This window comes from Schistocerca piceifrons, chromosome 3 (assembly GCF_021461385.2).
Source record: "Schistocerca piceifrons isolate TAMUIC-IGC-003096 chromosome 3, iqSchPice1.1, whole genome shotgun sequence".
In the NCBI taxonomy this organism is placed as follows: Eukaryota; Metazoa; Arthropoda; class Insecta; order Orthoptera; family Acrididae; genus Schistocerca; species Schistocerca piceifrons.
In genome coordinates, this window is record NC_060140.1 from 291,535,640 (window position 1) to 291,553,748 (window position 18,109).

At 42.5% G+C, this 18,109-nt stretch overlaps 1 protein-coding gene across 6 annotated transcripts in view; it reads right to left on the reverse strand.

Moving 5' to 3' along the window:
* LOC124788188 (DNA ligase 3) overlaps nucleotides 1-18,109 on the reverse strand; it is a 637,556-nt gene that overhangs the window by 358,965 nt on the left and 260,482 nt on the right. The window lies entirely within an intron of this gene.

The following is an 18,109-nucleotide window of genomic DNA, read 5'->3' on the forward strand; positions in this document are numbered from 1 at the left end:
CAAGTGCTTGAGAGAGGACTTCTCTATCAATACAAGTGCCTGAGAGACGACTTTAATTTCAATCTCCTGGATAGTTTTGTTTCTCAAATCAAGAAGTGCGTTATCATGCAGTAGCACATGTGATGTAGTTGTGTTGCTCGATTTTCTTACGTTGAGACCGAAAAGTGTCTCAGTTGTTGGCAACAAATTCCAGCTGTGTTGCACACAGCCCTTGGGGCAGAATTCGTAGCCCAAAACACACTTTTGGAGCTATCAGATGTAAAATATTATGTTCACACTACTCTTTGCTCGAGTTTGTCTTTCGGAGGGGCTCAGCCTTTCATTTCTTCTTAGGAAGTTAACGATAAAGGCATCATAACACGTCACCAGTAACAGTACTGCATACGAATGCTCAATGAGCGGCCTGATGACGTTCAATAATAGTCGCCCCGTTGATTTTTGTTGTTTCGAATTAGACCATGCAGTACTCCTACACCAGACTTCTGAACTTTGCCTGTTGAATGCAAATGTCGCATGATGGTAGGATGGTAATCTATCACATATATCAGTAGTCGAGACTTCCTTAATGTGGAAAATCATTCATGTCAGAACGATCTTTGTTGAAACAAGAATATCTTTTTCTGGCGTATTTTTCCCAAAAGCACTCGCTCCACACACAGTTCAAATGTTTCTAGCTGCCTCCTCTGCATTCACCCCTCTGTTATACCAAAAGTAAACGTTGTGTTGCAGACGTTACATCTATTTCCACGTGCGACTCAATTTTACAATGCTTAACTGTAGTTCACGATTTTCAAGTATGCAAAATCCAATGCTTAACTGCAACATGATAACTAGAACTTCAAATTCGAAAATGACAGTTGATACATACACTGACAGCGTGGCGCCGCGTTCACACGGGCGGCGCCGGATTTCAGGCGGCGGGTGGCGTCTGGCCGGTGGCCGGTAGCCGCTGCAGCGCGAGGAAACGCCCGAGCGTAAGCTGCTATGATCGCGACGCAGCCACGAGCTGTCCTGCGGAATTGTTTCTGGAATACTTGTTATTGCTGGTGGGTAGAATGTTAAGCGAATTATCTTCGATGTTCAGTCAGACTCATAACTTTAGACCGACTGTGGTAAAAAAAAAAAATAAAAATACATTTGGATGCGAACAGGCGACTATAAGTTTAGAGCGCGCGACGCTTGCCACTAGACCACGAGTTCACATAGTCCGACAACGTCTCGGAAGTAGACAACACTTCCTCCTAACACTTCCGCATCTTACAGTGTTGCCAGATTGTACATATAGCCGGACTTGTCAGGGGTGGTCAGTTTTATTGGCCACCTTAAGTGAATGACTCGGACTTAGTCTCTGTGGCGGGCCGCCGGCGGTCAGTTTTATTGTCTAAGACTGTACATATAGTGAAAATTGCACGAAACAACAGTAGAAGATAATGTGTGTTTTCTTTGCTAGTGTCATTACTGTCTATTAGAAGAAAAGCATTTTGAGCCGCTAGATGTACAAGTAGAGCTTTGAAATTACATCCAGATGAATACGCCTAGTTGCATACAGGCGTTGATGTAAGTCAACGGGGACAGTTGAAAATGTGTGCCCCGATCGGGACTCAAACCTGGGATCTCCTGCTTACAAGGCAGACGCTCTATCCATCTGAGCCACAGAGCCTCCTAATTTTCAACATTCGTCTATAGCACCACATCTCAAATGCTTCGATTCTCTTCTGTTCCGGTTTTCCCACAGTCCATGTTTCACTACCATACAATGCTGTACTCCAGACGTACATCCTCAGAAATTTCTTCCTCAAATTAAGGCCATTATTTGATATTAGTAGACTTCTCTTGGCCAGAAATGCCTTTTTTTGCCATAGCGAGTCTGCTTTTGATGTCCTCCTTGCTCCGTCCGTCATTGGTTATTTTACTGCCTAGGTAGCAGAATTCCTTAACTTCATTGACTTCGTGACCATCAATCCTGATGTTAAGTTTCTCGCTGTTCTCATTTCTACTACTTCTCATTACCTTCGTCTTTCTCCGATTTACTCTCAAACCATACTGTGTACTCATTAGACTGTTCATTCCGTTCAGCAGATCATTTAATTCTTCTTCACTTTCACTCAGGATAGCAATGTCATCAGCGAATCGTATCATTGATATCCTTTCACCTTGTATTTTAATTCCACTCCTGAACCTTTCTTTTATTTCCATCATTGCTTCCTCGATGTACAGATTGAAGAGTAGGGGCGAAAGGCTACAGCCTTGTCTTACACCCTTCTTAATACGAGCACTTCGTTCTTGATCGTCTACTCTTATTATTCCCTCTTGGTTGTTGTACATATTGTATATGACCCGTCTCTCCCTATAGCTTACCCCTACTTTTTTCAGAATCTCGAACAGCTTGCACCATTTTATATTGTCGAACGCTTTTTCCAGGTCGACAAATCCTATGAAAGTGTCTTGATTTTTCTTTAGCTTTGCTTCCATTATTAGCCGTAACGTCAGAATTGCCTCTCGTCCCTTTACTTTTCCTGAAGCCAAACTGATCGTCACCTAGCGCATTCTCAATTTTCTTTTCCATTCTTCTGTATATTATTCTTGTAAGCAGCTTCGATGCATGAGCTGTTAAGCTGATTGTGCGATAATTCTCGCACTTGTCAGCTCTTGCCGTCTTCGGAATTGTATGGATGATGCTTTTCCGAAAGTCAGATGGTATGTCGCCAGACTCATATATTCTACACACCAACGTGAATAGTCATTTTGTTGCCACTTCCCCCAATGATTTTAGAAATTCTGATGGAATGTTATCTATCCTTTCTGCCTTATTTGACCGTAAGTCCTCCAAAGCTCTTTTAAATTCCGATTCTAATGCTGGATCCCCTATCTCTTCTAAATCGACTCCTGTTTCTTCTTCTATCACATCAGACAAATCTTCACCCTCATAGAGGCTTTCAATGTATTCTTTCCACCTATCTGCTCTCTCCACTGCATTTAACAGTGGAATTCCCGTTGCACTCTTAATGTTACCACCGTTGCTTTTAATGTCACCGAAGGTTGTTTTGACTTTCCTGTATGCTGAGTCTGTCCTTCCGACAATCATATCTTTTTCGATGTCTTCACATTTTTCCTGCAGCCATTTCGTCTTAGCTTCCCTGTACTTCCTATATATTTCATTCCTCAGCGACTTCTATTTCTGTATTCCTGATTTTCCTGGAACATGTTTGTACTTCCTCCTTTCATCAATCAACTCAAGTATTTCTTCTGTTACCCATGGTTTCTTCGCAGCTACCTTCTTTGTACCTATGATTTCCTTCCCAACTTCTGTGATGGCCCGTTTTAGAGATGTCCATTCCTCTTCAACTGTACTGCCTACTGCGCTATTCCTTATTGCTGTATCTATAGCGTTAGAGAACTTCAAACGTATCTCGTCATTCCGTAGTACTTCCGTATCCCACTTCTTTGCGTATTGATTCTTTCTGACTAATGTCTTGAACTTCAACCTACTCTTCATCACTACTATATTGTGATCTGAGTCTATATCTGCTCCTGGGTACGCCTTACAATCCAGTATCTGATTTCGGAATCTCTGTCCGACCATGATGTAATCTAATTGAAATCTTCCCGTATCTCCCGGCCTTTTCCAAGTATACCTCCTCCTCTTGTGATTCTTGAACAAGGTATTCGCTATTACTAGCTGAAACTTGTTACAGAACTCAATTAGTCTTTCTCCTCTTTCATTCCTTGTCCCAAGCCCATATTCTCCTGTAACCTTTTCTTCTACTCCTTCCCCTACAACTGCATTCCAGTCGCCCATGACTATTAGATTTTCGTCCCCCTTTACATACTGCATTACCCTTTCAATATCCTCATACACTTCCTATATCTGTTCATCTTGAGCTTGCGACGTCGGCATGTATACCTGAACTATCGTTGTCGGTGTTGGTCTACTGTCGATTCTGATTAAAACAACCCGGTCAATGAACTGTTCACAGTAACACACCCTCTGCCCTACCTTCCTATTCATAACGAATCCTACACCTGTTATACCATTCTCTGCTGCTGTTGATATTACCCGATACTCATCTGACCAAAAATCCTTGTCTTCCTTCCACTTCACTTCACTTCACTATGTCTGGATTGAGCCTTTGCATTTCCCTTTTCAGATTTTCTAGTTTCCCTACCACGTTCAAGCTTCTGACAGTCCACGCCCCGACTCGTAGAACGTTATCCTTTCGTTGATTATTCAATCTTTTTCTCATGGTAACCTCCCCCTTGGCAGTCCCCTCCCGGAGATCCAAATGGGGGACTATTCCGGAATCTTTTGCCAATGGAGAGATCATCATGACACTTCTTCAATTACAGGCCACATGTCCTGTGGATACACGTTACGTGTCTTTAATGCAGTGGTTTCCATTGCCTTCTGCATCCTGTCGTTGATCATTGCTGATTCTTCTGCCTTTAGGGGCAATTTCCCACCCCTAAGACAAGAGAGTGCCCTGAACCTCTATCCGCTCCTCCGCCCTCTTTGACAAGGCCGTTGGCAGAATGAGGCTGACTTCTTACGCCGGAAGTCTTCGGCCGCCAATGCTGATTATTTATCAAAACTTAGGCAGTGGCGGGGATCGAACCCGGGACCGAAGACGTTTTGATTATGAATCAAAGACGCTACCCCTAGACCACGGGGAAGTGTATCTTCAAACACTATGAACCATAAAAATTCAATAGAATATACTAAACGACACTTAGTGGTTAACACGTAGGTTCAGGCTTAAAGATACGTATATTACTAACTGTTGAAGACAATACTGTCAAAGCTTAAAAAACATATGAAGATCAACAGATCTACAGTCAAAGAGAATAGGATCTATGCTCTAGTCAAAGTTGGTAATAAACGTCAATACTGTCAACAAATAGCGTCCAGAATATCGATATCAACTAAAAAAGAAAGACAGCAGTACCTTTCTAAATTCAAGTCTTTTCACAGTCACACAAAATTATGGTATAGAAACAAGGCCGCGAGATTTACTCAACCGAGGCTTTTTCTCACATCCCATTTTCTCTGCGGAAAGCCCCAAACAATTGTCCGTGCAAGCGCTCTTTCATATCAAAACAATTCTCTTGTTCTATGGATCTCTTTTTGGGCCTTTTGAAAACACTATACGACCCTCGTGTGGCCGCACTGCCTCTGTTTTCAAGGTAATGTAATTCTACACTTCATGTCTGTTTTACTGCCTAATAGTGCTCGATGAATAACCAAATAGTAAGCACATATACTGTAATGCAAATTACCACAGTAAAAATTATTTTTCGAGGTTTTGTCTTTTTAAGCGGTGACTAACAACTGCCACTGTCTACACTGTGACTGACAAAGAACAAAAGGCCAGATATCGTATTTGATAACATCGTTGCGAACGTAATGTGATGTGATCTACATGGTGGTTCTCGTAGCACAACTTCAGTGAAATGACAAAATGCTATTTTCGGGCCACCGGGCATTACTCACTCCGACACCGCATAGATTATGTGGAGTTTTTCACAGTAAAATGGCGGAAAACAACTATCAGTACGTAAAAGCATTACCATTTTGGTATGTTGCAAATGAATGTTCCACGAGGACATTCGGAAATCTTCACTATGTACATACAACCTTTCAGTGTTCAGTCTATCAGCTTAATCGTAACTGTATTTATTAGTAATTGGTAGAAATGTGCATGTCCTTTGCATAAATATCTTTCGCTCGCTGCCCTGTATTACTAGAGAATTTATTCGTGGAACACATTTCAGTTCTAATATATATTTACATTGTGAAAGCTACGCTTTAATGATTTCAGAGAGTTGCGCATCTAACATCGTATAGAAGGTCCGTAAAATGCTTCGCATACATATCCCAGTGCATACGCTGTTTAACAATATTTATAGTTAAAAAACGAGAAAATTCAGAATCTGAACACAAGAAAATTATGCAGGGTGATTTTTCCACTGTGTACAAACTCTAGGGATTGATCGCTGAGAGGATACGAAACAAAAAAGGTCTGATGAACGTATGTCCAGAAATACATGATTTCCATGCTTGAGACCAATTATTCAGTCATACTTTGTTACAGAGACTAGGAGACTATGGTCTAATATTCCCTGCACCATGCAGCCACAATTACAGTGTGCATGGTTTGCTCCTGTTCCTCATAGGTCATGCCCTATCACACTCTCCCGGCATAGTAACTGGTAGTGTTGTGTCCGATTCACTTCTCTTGCTAACTTATCTTGTAGTGGATGTGATACAGAGTTGTACACCATGGTTCCGTATTCGAATCGAGAGCTTGCTGACATGGTGTTTACTTACGGAAAGGCAAACGGCAATAACCACCACAGTGTTGAATGTTTGCATTATTCTTCCGGCGTTTCTCTGAGACAGGGTTGTTTCAGCAAGCAGAAAATCATGAAGGAAGTACCCGAAATGTTCAAACACAAGACTTGGAGGAAAATATGGCTAACACTGTGGAAGGTGATCGGCCCCGTCAGTACCAAGCAGTTGGCCTATCAGTACAGGATCAGACAGACGACCGTGTGGAACATTCTCCATCACAACTGTTACTACCCTTATCCCTTACAGCAAGTGTAGGACTGATTAGTGACAGACTTTCCATATCGGGAGCAGTTTTGTCACTGGTTTCTTCACCAGGCAACCACGATTCCGGGATTTGTGTAATCTATTCTATCAACAGGCGAGGCCACTTTTACGCGGAGTGGTATCTTCAACTTTCGTAACAGTCATCTATAGTATGCAGAACCCCCGTAGTATGGGGACAGCGAATCATCAGCATCGTTACAGCCGGAATGTGTGGGCCGGGATAATTGGCGACCGTATTTTGGGCAAAGTCTTCCTTCCATGTCGCCAAACAGGCCGGAACTATCGGCATTTCTTGCGAGTGATTTGCCTCCCCTACTCGAAGAAGTGCCATTGATTATCGAAGAGTTGTGACTGCTACATGTTGGTGCTCCAGTCAACTTCGCCGGTAACGTCCGGACGCATCTCAGTCTATGTTCCCTGGTCGATGGATCGGACGAGGGCGTCCAGTTGCATGGCCTGCTTGTTCACTGAATCAGAACCCGTGAGATTTCTGGTTATGGGACCATCTCAAAAGTATGTGTTTGCAGAGCCCATTCCAGATGTGGAGATACTGGAGTAGCGTATTCATGCTGCCTTTGGCACTGTTCGGATGCAGCCTGGCCGATGAGGAAGTGTGAGACAGAACATGCTATGACGCGTACACGTATGCGTTGAGGCACATGGAAACCATTTTCAGCAGATACTTTAACTGTGGCTGCATGGTACAGCGCGTATTAGACCACAGTCTCTGTAACAATGTATGATTCAATAAGTGGTTTCTAGCGTGGAAACCATGCATTTCCGTAAATAAGTTCATTAGACCTTTTTTGTGCCGTATCCTCTCAGCCATCGACCCCTAGAATTTGCACACGGTGGAAAAAAAAGTAACCTGTTTTACTATTAGAATTTCAAAAGGGTCTCTGTAGTCTAGTACAAAAATTATTAATAATCTGCAAGTAGACATAAAACACGGTATTGATAAGACCACACCGGTTCAATTTTTTAGCAACTTTTTTCCCACTCAAGTACAATTTGTTGACTGTCTAGATAAGAATTTAAAATAGTCAGGAAATATCTAACCCTGACTTCCTTGGGGTCGGCAGTAGTCGTTTAGGCAACCGAAATGGTAACTACCAAATACTCGTACCTATTTCCATAGTATTTCTCTCTCCACAAAACTGTCAGGCATTACCACGAAAATAAGAATGAACGGTGTGCCCTAAGTTCGACTACGCTCCTCTCTGTCAAGGGAAGTTAATGCCACAGGGGTAAGATTACTGGAATCCAGTCTGTTTTATCTACGAAATAACAATATTTCCACGGAAGTACGGATACTGTATTGTCAGATACCGGGAGTCCTAACTACGTACCGGTAGTTCGGAAACCAACGCTGTGTAGCTTAGTGTAGGCAGTTACTGTAACAACGGCTCCATGCACGTACGCCTACCAGGTTATTCCTCGTCGCCTCTGGAGTTAACATTACTGTCACCATACAGAAGATGGCGGCGAACCAACAAATGGTTCACATGAGGTGACAAACCGACGAAAAAAACGTTACAATTTACAAGCTACATCTTAAGACGAACAGCGGACAGCTGTCGCATTTTTGTAATGCAAACACTAGCTGGACATTAGAATTACAAGAGCAGACAGCGCACTGCTAACAAACGAGTAGGCTATTTTCGGCATGGAGCGATTACAAGCACGTTGCCGGAGACACTTTCCATTTCCCGTCGCGTCCGTTAGTGATGAACCCTTCGTAGGAGGCATATTAAGCGCCGCTTAAACCAGCCTCGACGTTAAACTTCTTGTCAGCTGTCACCGTGATCATTTCACAGGAAGTTTCTTCTTACTATCAGCAACACAACTAAGGCAACATATTTAGTACCTATTTGTTCCAGAGATATTTTCAGCTTTACACGAATAATGCGCACAAAGTAGTAAAAAACTGACATACCTCAACAACTTGACACCCTACCAAAAATGGCAGTTTCAGTAACAAGGGAAGTAACACAGTTCAAACGACTAAAGCGAAATAAAAAATTATTTTAAGATGAGTTTGTGTTCTGTCATCCATCAAGCTCAGTTATCTGTCGAACTCTGCATTTGTACACGACAGATATCTGAAGATTAACGAATCAAAAGACTTTTAATAAATGTTTTATTTGGCAAGAACTAAACAATAGCTTGAAACAATGTAAGTGAGCACAGGCAATACTGACGGTCATCTTGAAGTGATTAAAACGCAGCTAGTGGCAAGGATCTGGATAATGTGAATATAATGGTTTTTGCTATTGGAGAATTGCAGGGCAGATGCCCCGCAATAAAATAGCATGTCCACATTTTGGCCTCGTCAAGTGTGCATGCACTGCTGGAAAGACTGCGATTCTGAGCATCATATGGTTTTTTGTTCCCTTGCTGGAAAGTAACACCTTGCGAGTGATAAAAGGAATGCACAGCATTCGTCCTCAAAAATTCTGACGCAGCGGTTGCAGTAAACCTGTGATTACCAAACAGGGTAATTACCTCCCGAGAGGCAAAATGTAATTTTCTGGGGGGTAAAAACAAAAGGGTTCAAGTGTATTTTGGTAACGAAACCACATTTTCTTTCAAATATCACTATTATTACCACTATTTCGTTAGACCGTAATACCGATTACTCACGTTACCAATAATTACTCTTTTTTCCCAAATTCTAGCGTTAACACGTTACACAATGTGATGGATCTTGTGGAATGACTGAATTCATGAACAACATTTCCCTTACACAGGCCACCGACTACACTCATGATTTGTACCATGCATCGACGATAGTAGAATTGTGGCATATACATGACATATGCTTTAATCTCTCATAAAAATGTCTTCTCAGATTTTTAGGTAGTTCCAGCAGTAGACCAGAAAATTCTCCATTATTCACTTTGCAACAATAAACGAACTGGCAGACAGCACACCATAGCAGTAACTACGTGATGGCTACTACAATGCTGTGGGGTACAGAGTATTTTGATTATTATTCGCAGTGATCAGACACAAACCACTGGCAACCTGGAGTCTTCCAATTTCTGCCAGTTCAGAAGTAAGGAGTCCAATAATCAAGTAATTTACAAAGAGCAGGTCCAAATGTAGTGCACACATCTTAACATGGTTTATTTTAAATGTGGGTGCAGAGTGTGGACGAATCAAGTGCTGCTAGTGAGATGAGTGCTGTAGGGGGAAGCGTGTTTTGTAATAAGCATCTAGTCTCAGTGTGGATACTTACCTCTCCCATCTGAGAAGGAACAGTAGGCAGCGGTCACGATCCACCGAGAATTACTTTATCAGTCCATAAAGAAGGTTGTTAGAAATAAGCAGTACTAATTACTGTCTCTTTCACTCATTGCTTAAGGGTTTAATGAAACAGCTACAAAAACTAAACATCATTTATCTTCCGTCATTTTAAAAATGAAAGTGTGCACAGAAAATTCTTTTTTATTTAAAGTTCAGTTAGGCGCTAATGTTGGTGGTGTGGGGTTGGAGTTAAGGGGTACTAGCTAATATCTGACTGCATTCAGGGCCCACGGTCTCACGAAGTGTATCAATAATTTGCAAAGCATACTTCAAATAGGTTTCTGATACGAAACAGGCTGGTACCTGACTATACTAGTGTATCAATGATTCGCTTTAGCACATCCCACCATTAATCTATTGACCGCATTTAACCCCCTACTATAAGCTTTAGGATATCTTCGTATTACTCCGCTCTCTAAGTAAGTTTCAGAGTAAGCTGAATTACAACCTTCCTCCCTTTTTCTATTTATTGCAATCCAATACTTTGTCTAGTTTCAGGTGCAAGCACGATTTCATTCGTAATTCGAATGAAGATGGACCGCGCAATATTTCCATCTGCCCCTCCCTCACCAGTAGTGAACTACATCACGACAATGAAAACTGTTTTCAAAATTGGTAGCACTGCGTGAATTCCTTTAATACCTATATGAACAACAAATTTACATATTAAATATTTACTTGAAGGTGGATGAACGTTGGACTTTACATAGCGGCAGCCTCCACGGTTCCAGGAATCTGCGCGCGATGAATGAAACACGCACAGTCGTACCAGACGAGCGCGTCTATCAACCAGAAAGTAAACTCAGAGAGAGAGCAACAACTGATGGTGGGAAAGAGGAACAGAAATAAAACCGGAATAAAAAATGGTGCCGTTTACAATTAAGAATCAGCCCCATACCCATTAGCAAGTAATCCCTAGAGGTAATTTCGGACGGCAGAGGAGTCATTCCACGACGCGTTGGCTTTCCTAATTGCCGGAACGTCAGCTCGTGACTATTGATTCGCTGCTGCGAGGGAAAACGCTGTCCAGACGGACGTGGTACAAAGGGTTCAGTCGGACATATGTGAAGGAACTGCACGACTACCAAAAGCAACACGACCTGCTGTAGAATTGCCACACAAGCTAAGTAAGGTGGCGAGATATAACCAGCGTCTGCTGTTCACAGAACGCAGAACAGTGTGCAGTGATATTCTAGGCTCAAACATGGTGAGGGATCACGAACAGAATCGCCAGCTGCATGTCAGCTAGCACTGATTCGGGGTATAAGACAAAATTTGTGACTGATTGGATGGGAGGATGCAGCATGTTATCGCGGATGGAGAGGCATCGACAGGGAAGTGTGTTGCGACCCATGTTTTTCTTATTGTCAATTAACGAACGACGTGGCAGGTAGCATCAATACTAACCTCAGGCTTTTCACAGATGATTTAGTTACCTATAATGAAATACTATCTAAAAAAAAGCTGCATAAATATCAGGTAAGATCTTAAAAAGATTTCAAACTGATGCAAGGATGGAAACTTGTTTTAAATGCTGAGAAATGTAAAACTGTGGGCTTTACAAAACGCAGAACAGAAATATGCTATGACTACAGTAAGAATGAGTCACCATTGGACTCAACTGATTCGTAAAAATACCTAGGTGCAACAATCTGTATGGATATTAAATGGAACGATTCATAGGCTCAGTCGTAGGCAAGACCGATGACAGATTTCGGTTCTTTGTCAGCATACTAGGAAAATGAAGTCTGTCTAAAAAACAGATCGCTTTCAAATCCATTGTGAGATTTGTCTTTAAACACTGTTCACAAGTTATGGACCCCCATACCAAATAGGCTAACAAGAGATATTGAACGAATACAAAGGAGTCAGAGTACAGCATTAGTAGTGTGCTGCCTGACAATCACCTCGATTAAATACCTAGGCGTAACGTTGCAAAGCAATATGAAATGAACATATAAGAATTGTAATAAGGAAGGCGAATGGCCGACTTCGGTTTACTGAGAGAATTTTAGGAAAGTGTGGTTCATCTGCAACGAAGACCGCATATAGAACACTAGTCCGAGTAACTGTTGAGTACTCTGAGTGTATGGGATACGCGCCAGGTCGAAGTAAATGAAGACATCAAAGCAATTCAGACGCAGGCTGTCATGTTTGTTACTGGTAGGTTCAAACAACACGCAACTATCACGGAAATACTTCGGGAACTCAAATGGGAATCGCTGGAGGGAAGGCGACGTTCTTTTCGAGGAGAAATACCGAGAAAATTTAGAGGACCGGTATTTGTGGCTGACTACAGAACTATTCTACTGCCGCCAACGTGTATTTCGCATTAGGAGCACGAAGATATCATCAGACAGATTAGGCTGATATGGATACATGTAAACAGTCGTTTTCCCTCGCTAGATTTGCGAGTGGAAGGGGAAAGGAAACGACTAGTTGTGGTACAGAGTACCCGTCACCACGCACCATATGGCGGCTTACCCAGTATGTATGTCTATGCAAATTTAAAATAACGGCGAAAACGGTCACAGGCTTTTTATTCCGTCACTGGAGACCATCACGGAAACGTTGAGAAACTTGAATTGGCACACTTTGAAGACCGACACCAACCATTTCACGAAATTCTACCTACAGAATTTTAAGAACCAGTAACAATTTCAGAGTGTAGAGAGATTCCTCATCCCACTACGTATCGCTCTCTTAAGGATCGTGTGAGCAAAATTAGACTAATTACAGTGAGCATAGAGCCATTTAAGCAATCATTCTTCCGGAGTTCTATGCGTGACTGGAATGGGAATGGGCCCTAACATGTCGAACCACGCTAAGTACCCTGAGCCATATATGTCACAGTGGTTTGCACAGTATGCATGGAGATGCAGCTAACAACTCACGCTGGTTGGTCTTTAAGGTTATTTCTTTATGCTTGGCTTTTGCCACTTTGGATTAACGAAGGCTGGCCCAGAAAGGGCCAAGAAATTGGCCATTGTCTTTTCAAAGGAGCCAACTTGAGGTTCGCCTGAAGTGATTCAGGGCAATCATGGAAAACGTGGCTCATGTTTATTTCCAAATATTGCGCTAGCGTCGTCCCGCATACACTGACATCAGTTTTTGACCTCGCATATTTCATTAAAGTTTATTTAACTACCCCATTTCATTTTTTTTTTGCTCTAAAAACGTATTAGTAACTCAAAGAGAAGCGGACACTCACTGGCCTACATCTACATAGATACTCTGCAATCACACTCAAGTGCCTGGCAGAGGGGTTTATCGAGCCACCTTCACAATAATTTTCTTTTATTCCAGTCTCAAAAAGCGCGCGGAAAGAACGAACACCCATATCTTTCCGTGTGAGTTCTGATTTGCCTTATTGTAATGACCGTTTCTCCCTATATAGGTCAGCGTCAACAAAATATTTTCGCATTTGGAGGAGGAAGTTTTGATTGAAATTTCGCGAGAAGATCCCGCCGCAACGAGAAACGCCTTTGTTTTAATGATGTCTACCCCAAATCCTGTTATGTCCGTCGAGGATGACTGGTAGCACTGTTAAGCTAGAAACTGTGCATCTCAGCTAGTAGCTTCCATTCGATCTACGATAAAGTGAACCGATTTTTTTTATTAAACCCACTTAATGGAGTTGTAGATGAAGTTGTCAGCATTGCATTACCCGATTAAACATTAAAATGGAATCTGAACACTCTTGTAACTGTACATTCTAAAGAAGAATGAAGTGGTATGCCAGTGCTGCTGAATTCGTCAGTGTGGGACTTTCTTGATGTGAAACTTTCTTGAATGCTTATTTGATGAAGGACATAACTACGTGTTCACTGTTATCATCCAGTGATCTCTGGCTATTAGACCGTGAGGAACCTAAATGCGTTGCTTTCCTCTCCTTCGACTGTTTTCCAGTCTCCTTGAGGTATGCAGAAGGGTAAGACATTTTCCATCTCACCTCAACAACGCAGTCTTGGTCCACTACATGCACTTTTCTCTGATTTTTCCTATAGCACAACTCTGCAAATTACTCCTTCAGGAGCCTCACCACACGCTCAGACAGACTTATCAGTTTCCTTCTTATGATGTTTTCATTCGGATAACCATCCATAATATCACATATGCTTCTTTGTTCGTACATTGGCCCCACCTCGTTCTGCCTTTAAAGGGTCTACATACACTCATCATTACTCCGCTTTTGAAAAATGTCAAGTTTCTTTTTAACCATCTTCCTCTAGCAATCACTGTTTCGAAGTCATAGAGTATATACAATGGGTGTGTAAAGTAATAAGAATGACAACATTGCGAGCTATCTGCAACGCTGTGTCGTCCCACTTGTGTAGACCTGTGTGTTCACATTCTTCAGTCCAAATTTCAGCTCCGCACTGCCATCATGTGATTTTTGGGATCGCCATGGATGAAGTTGTGTTTTTGTTGTACGTTACGAAAATGGAACAGCGGAATTTAGACCAACGTTATGCCATCAAGTATTGTGTTAAAACTACTTTGAAGGCGAATGTGACTTTCGAAAAATTTAAACAGGTCTATGCGGATCTTTTCTGATCAGGAGCACAAGTTTTTCACCGACAATTTTCGGAAGGCCGAGAACACGCTGAAGATGAGCCTTGCTCTGGGAGAAATTCAACTTCAAAACCTACGAAAAAGTCGAATGTGTTCCTCCAGGGCAAACTGTGAACCAAATGATGTAAAAAAATTGTTCAAATAGCTCTGAGCACTATGGGACTTAACATCTGAGGTCATCAGTCCCCTAGAACTTAGAACTACTTAAACTTAACTAACCTAAGGACATCACACACATCCATGCCCAAGGCAGGATTCGAACCTACTCGAGAGAGACCGGACAGTACAGACAAGTGGATGCTGCATCATGACAACGCCTCATGTCACACGGCCATTTCCATCACGGAATTTTTGACCTGAAGAGACATTCCTGTTGTTCCTGATCTGAGTCCTCGCAACTTTTTTATTTCCTGAAACTGAAGAATTTCTTTTGGTCGCTATTTTAGGACTCTGGAGGACATTAAAAAAATGTGACCGACATGTTAAAGATCCTACCAGTTGAAGCCTTTCAGCGCTGCTACCAAGACTGCGAACAACGACTCCATTCGTGTATAGCTGTCACAGGGAACCACTTTGAAGGCGACAATACCGTTGTATCACAAAAATAATGACTTTGGTAGATAAAAAATCACTTTTCTCATACATCCTAAAGAAAATGGTAATACTGCAAACTTTGAGTTACCCTGGGCTCGGAATCTCAGTGTACTTTCCAAATGGGAAAAAAGTCTGTTCTCTCTATAGAGCCGTCTTTAAATCCAAGTCAGTCTGAATGTGTGTGGCAAACCAAGCGTCCAGGTATCACAATGTCTCCACTGATTTGAAAAACTATTTGTGACTGTGACTAAGTGGATGTCAGGTTGCATATCCAAATATCAGGGTTCAGTTCTCAATCAACGTTAGGATATTTTCTGTTATGCTTCTTGCATCTAGGTAGTGTTCTGCACTTGAAGAAAAAAAAATATACCAAGTCCACATTCAACTGTAGGTCCTTCTGAAGTCTGAAGCAGAGAAGAGCATCCCACCTCCAATAGGAGATGTGAAGACAACTTACCATACCATCGGCGAACATTGGAATCTTGTCTTGTTTCATACTGACATGGCGTATTTGATCTTCCCTCAGTTTATTAGCAGCCACATGTTCACATCTGCTGTCCCCTTTGGTACGTAGCAAAATTCGTTTTGGTAAATATGGCGACAATATTACTATGTGGTTCCAGCTACCTCGTGGCAGTTGAAAGTGTGTGTTTCAGAACCTTCTACTGAGAAGTGCAAGATAAGGCCCCTTTTCGTGTCCACAAAATGACGGCTGATTCATAACCACCTGCAGGTATTCGGCACTACACTGATCGCGCTCCGTATTGCTACACCGTTGTGTACTATCTACACAGACAGGTTCCCCCAAGAGCTGCCAATAATCCGCCACTTTCACAGTAATTTAAACGTGATAAAGTCATTTTCCAACAATACGTTAATCAACATTTAAACAAACAATGGTTTCAACAAGTGCAGCAAGGAGAAAATTCAGGAGGACAATGTGACCGAAGGTAATGAAAACGGTGGAAAACTATGTAGCAGGTTGTTAATCCACCACCCAGATTTGGTCAGTGAATAACAACAAGAGATAATTAGTGTCCTATCAACATAAGGTCACTGGAAAAGGGGCATTATCTCTCAGTGTAGAAAGGTATGTTTCGTGGAGTTTTCCAACAAAATACCCCAGCGCATCAGTAAATTCAGTCTGTTGTATGATACTAAAATATATTCTGAGTTCGAACACGATGACCGTCCTATGGGAATAAAAAATTTTCTCGAAAATTATGTAAGAAACAGCTTACTGTGAAACGCAGCTCCTATTTCTAGCAAATTCCTATTTCTCGCAAATAAAGAACGCAGATGAACATGCATGTTCCGTACTCGTGGATTTAGAAAAGGCTGTCGACGGATGGCATGAAATGGTGCCTCTGAAACGTCTGTCATCGTCGCTCAGTGTCGAGTCACGCAGTAATGTCCACTGGGTAACAGAATCGAAGGATCACTTTTTTTGAAATCACGTAATTGTCTTCCACCGCGATGCATAAATTTGAAATTTCGCTCGAAAGTGGCCGCAACCTTACTCTATAATGGTGCGAAAGACTGGCGCCCTACGACATCACTCTCCGCCTCGGCGGCGACGCTTCAGACAGCAAGATGTCGACACATGCGAAAAAAAAAGGCCAGAGCACAGAAGTTCATGTGATCTGTCAGGTGGGGGCCGGTCGCTGAGGCCGAGCGGTTGTAGGCGCAACAATCTGGAACCGCGCGACCGCTACAGTCGCAGGTTCGAATCTTGCCTCGGGCATGGATGTGTGTGATGTCCTTAGGTTAGTTAGGTTTAAGTAGTTCTAAGTTCTAGAGGACTGATGACCTCAGAAGTTGAGTCCCATAATGCTCAGAGCCATTTGAACCATTTTTTGTCTGGTGGGTTAATAATGTTACGTTGCCTGGAAATTTTGCCACAATTCTGCCCAGTGCCACCGTGGACGCGCCATACGATGGGAAGGTCCTCACACCCACTCTTACCCTCATATTATCCCCTCTTACCCTCATTTCATCCCTTCCTTGACGCCTATTCGATGAAGGTCATAACTGTGACACCCAGGGTTCAAACCTTGCGGTTTTCGTATAGGTGGCTGAGGAAAACATTTCGGAGACACCACCGCTCAGATTCGATACGAAATGTCTTAGAGGGTTGCGTAAATGCAGTCAACGAAACCACCCCTTCGCTCGACACGTTGATTCCCATACATTTTGCGCTCTAAAACGACAGTTCGCGGTGCAGTGAGCAACGGGTCCACGTTCTTGAGAAATTTGGCCACTGTTGCCACCACCTGAACGTTTCTACCACACTCTGAAGACACCGCAGGGCTGCAACCACACTGAACTTTATCTCCCCGCATTGGAATGCAGCAAAAAGTATTTCTGTGCCATACAGGGTGGAGCCACTAGGGACGGTTGAAAATCATTCGACCAAATTTTACGTGAGCCGAAGCAGAAAAGTGATTTTGTGCTTTTCATCCCTCCTTTTGGGCGCCGAGTTGTGGCCTGATGACGAAAAAGTTTGGCATTGACACATGATGCGTGAATAAAATGGCAGAGTGTCCCTCTAAGATCACCACGTTCGACTACATCTTCGGTGCCACCAGCGCAATGTCCATACAGTAGGGTTACAACGAAATTCCATTTTCCACAACAAAATGTGTGGGAATCAATGACCCAAAGGAAGGAATGGTTTCAGTCACGCCCTTTATGTCACCCCCTTTGGCGTTCTCGAATCGTTTCTGAGGGCGGTGTGTCTGAAATATTTTCCTTCGCCGCACATAAGAAAACCGTGTGATTTCAACGCTGGGCGTTGCGGTTCTGACTTCCATCGCAGAGGAGTTAAAAGAAGGGGTGAAATGTGGATAAGGAGTGTGACATCCCTCCCATAGAGCGACACGTCAACGGCAGCGTTAAGGATAAATTTACTGAATTTTTCTGCCTTTATGACATCATTAACCAACCTGTCAGCACACACGAACTTCTGAGCTGTGGCTTTTTTTCGCATGTGTTGACACTTTGCTGTTTGAAGCGCCG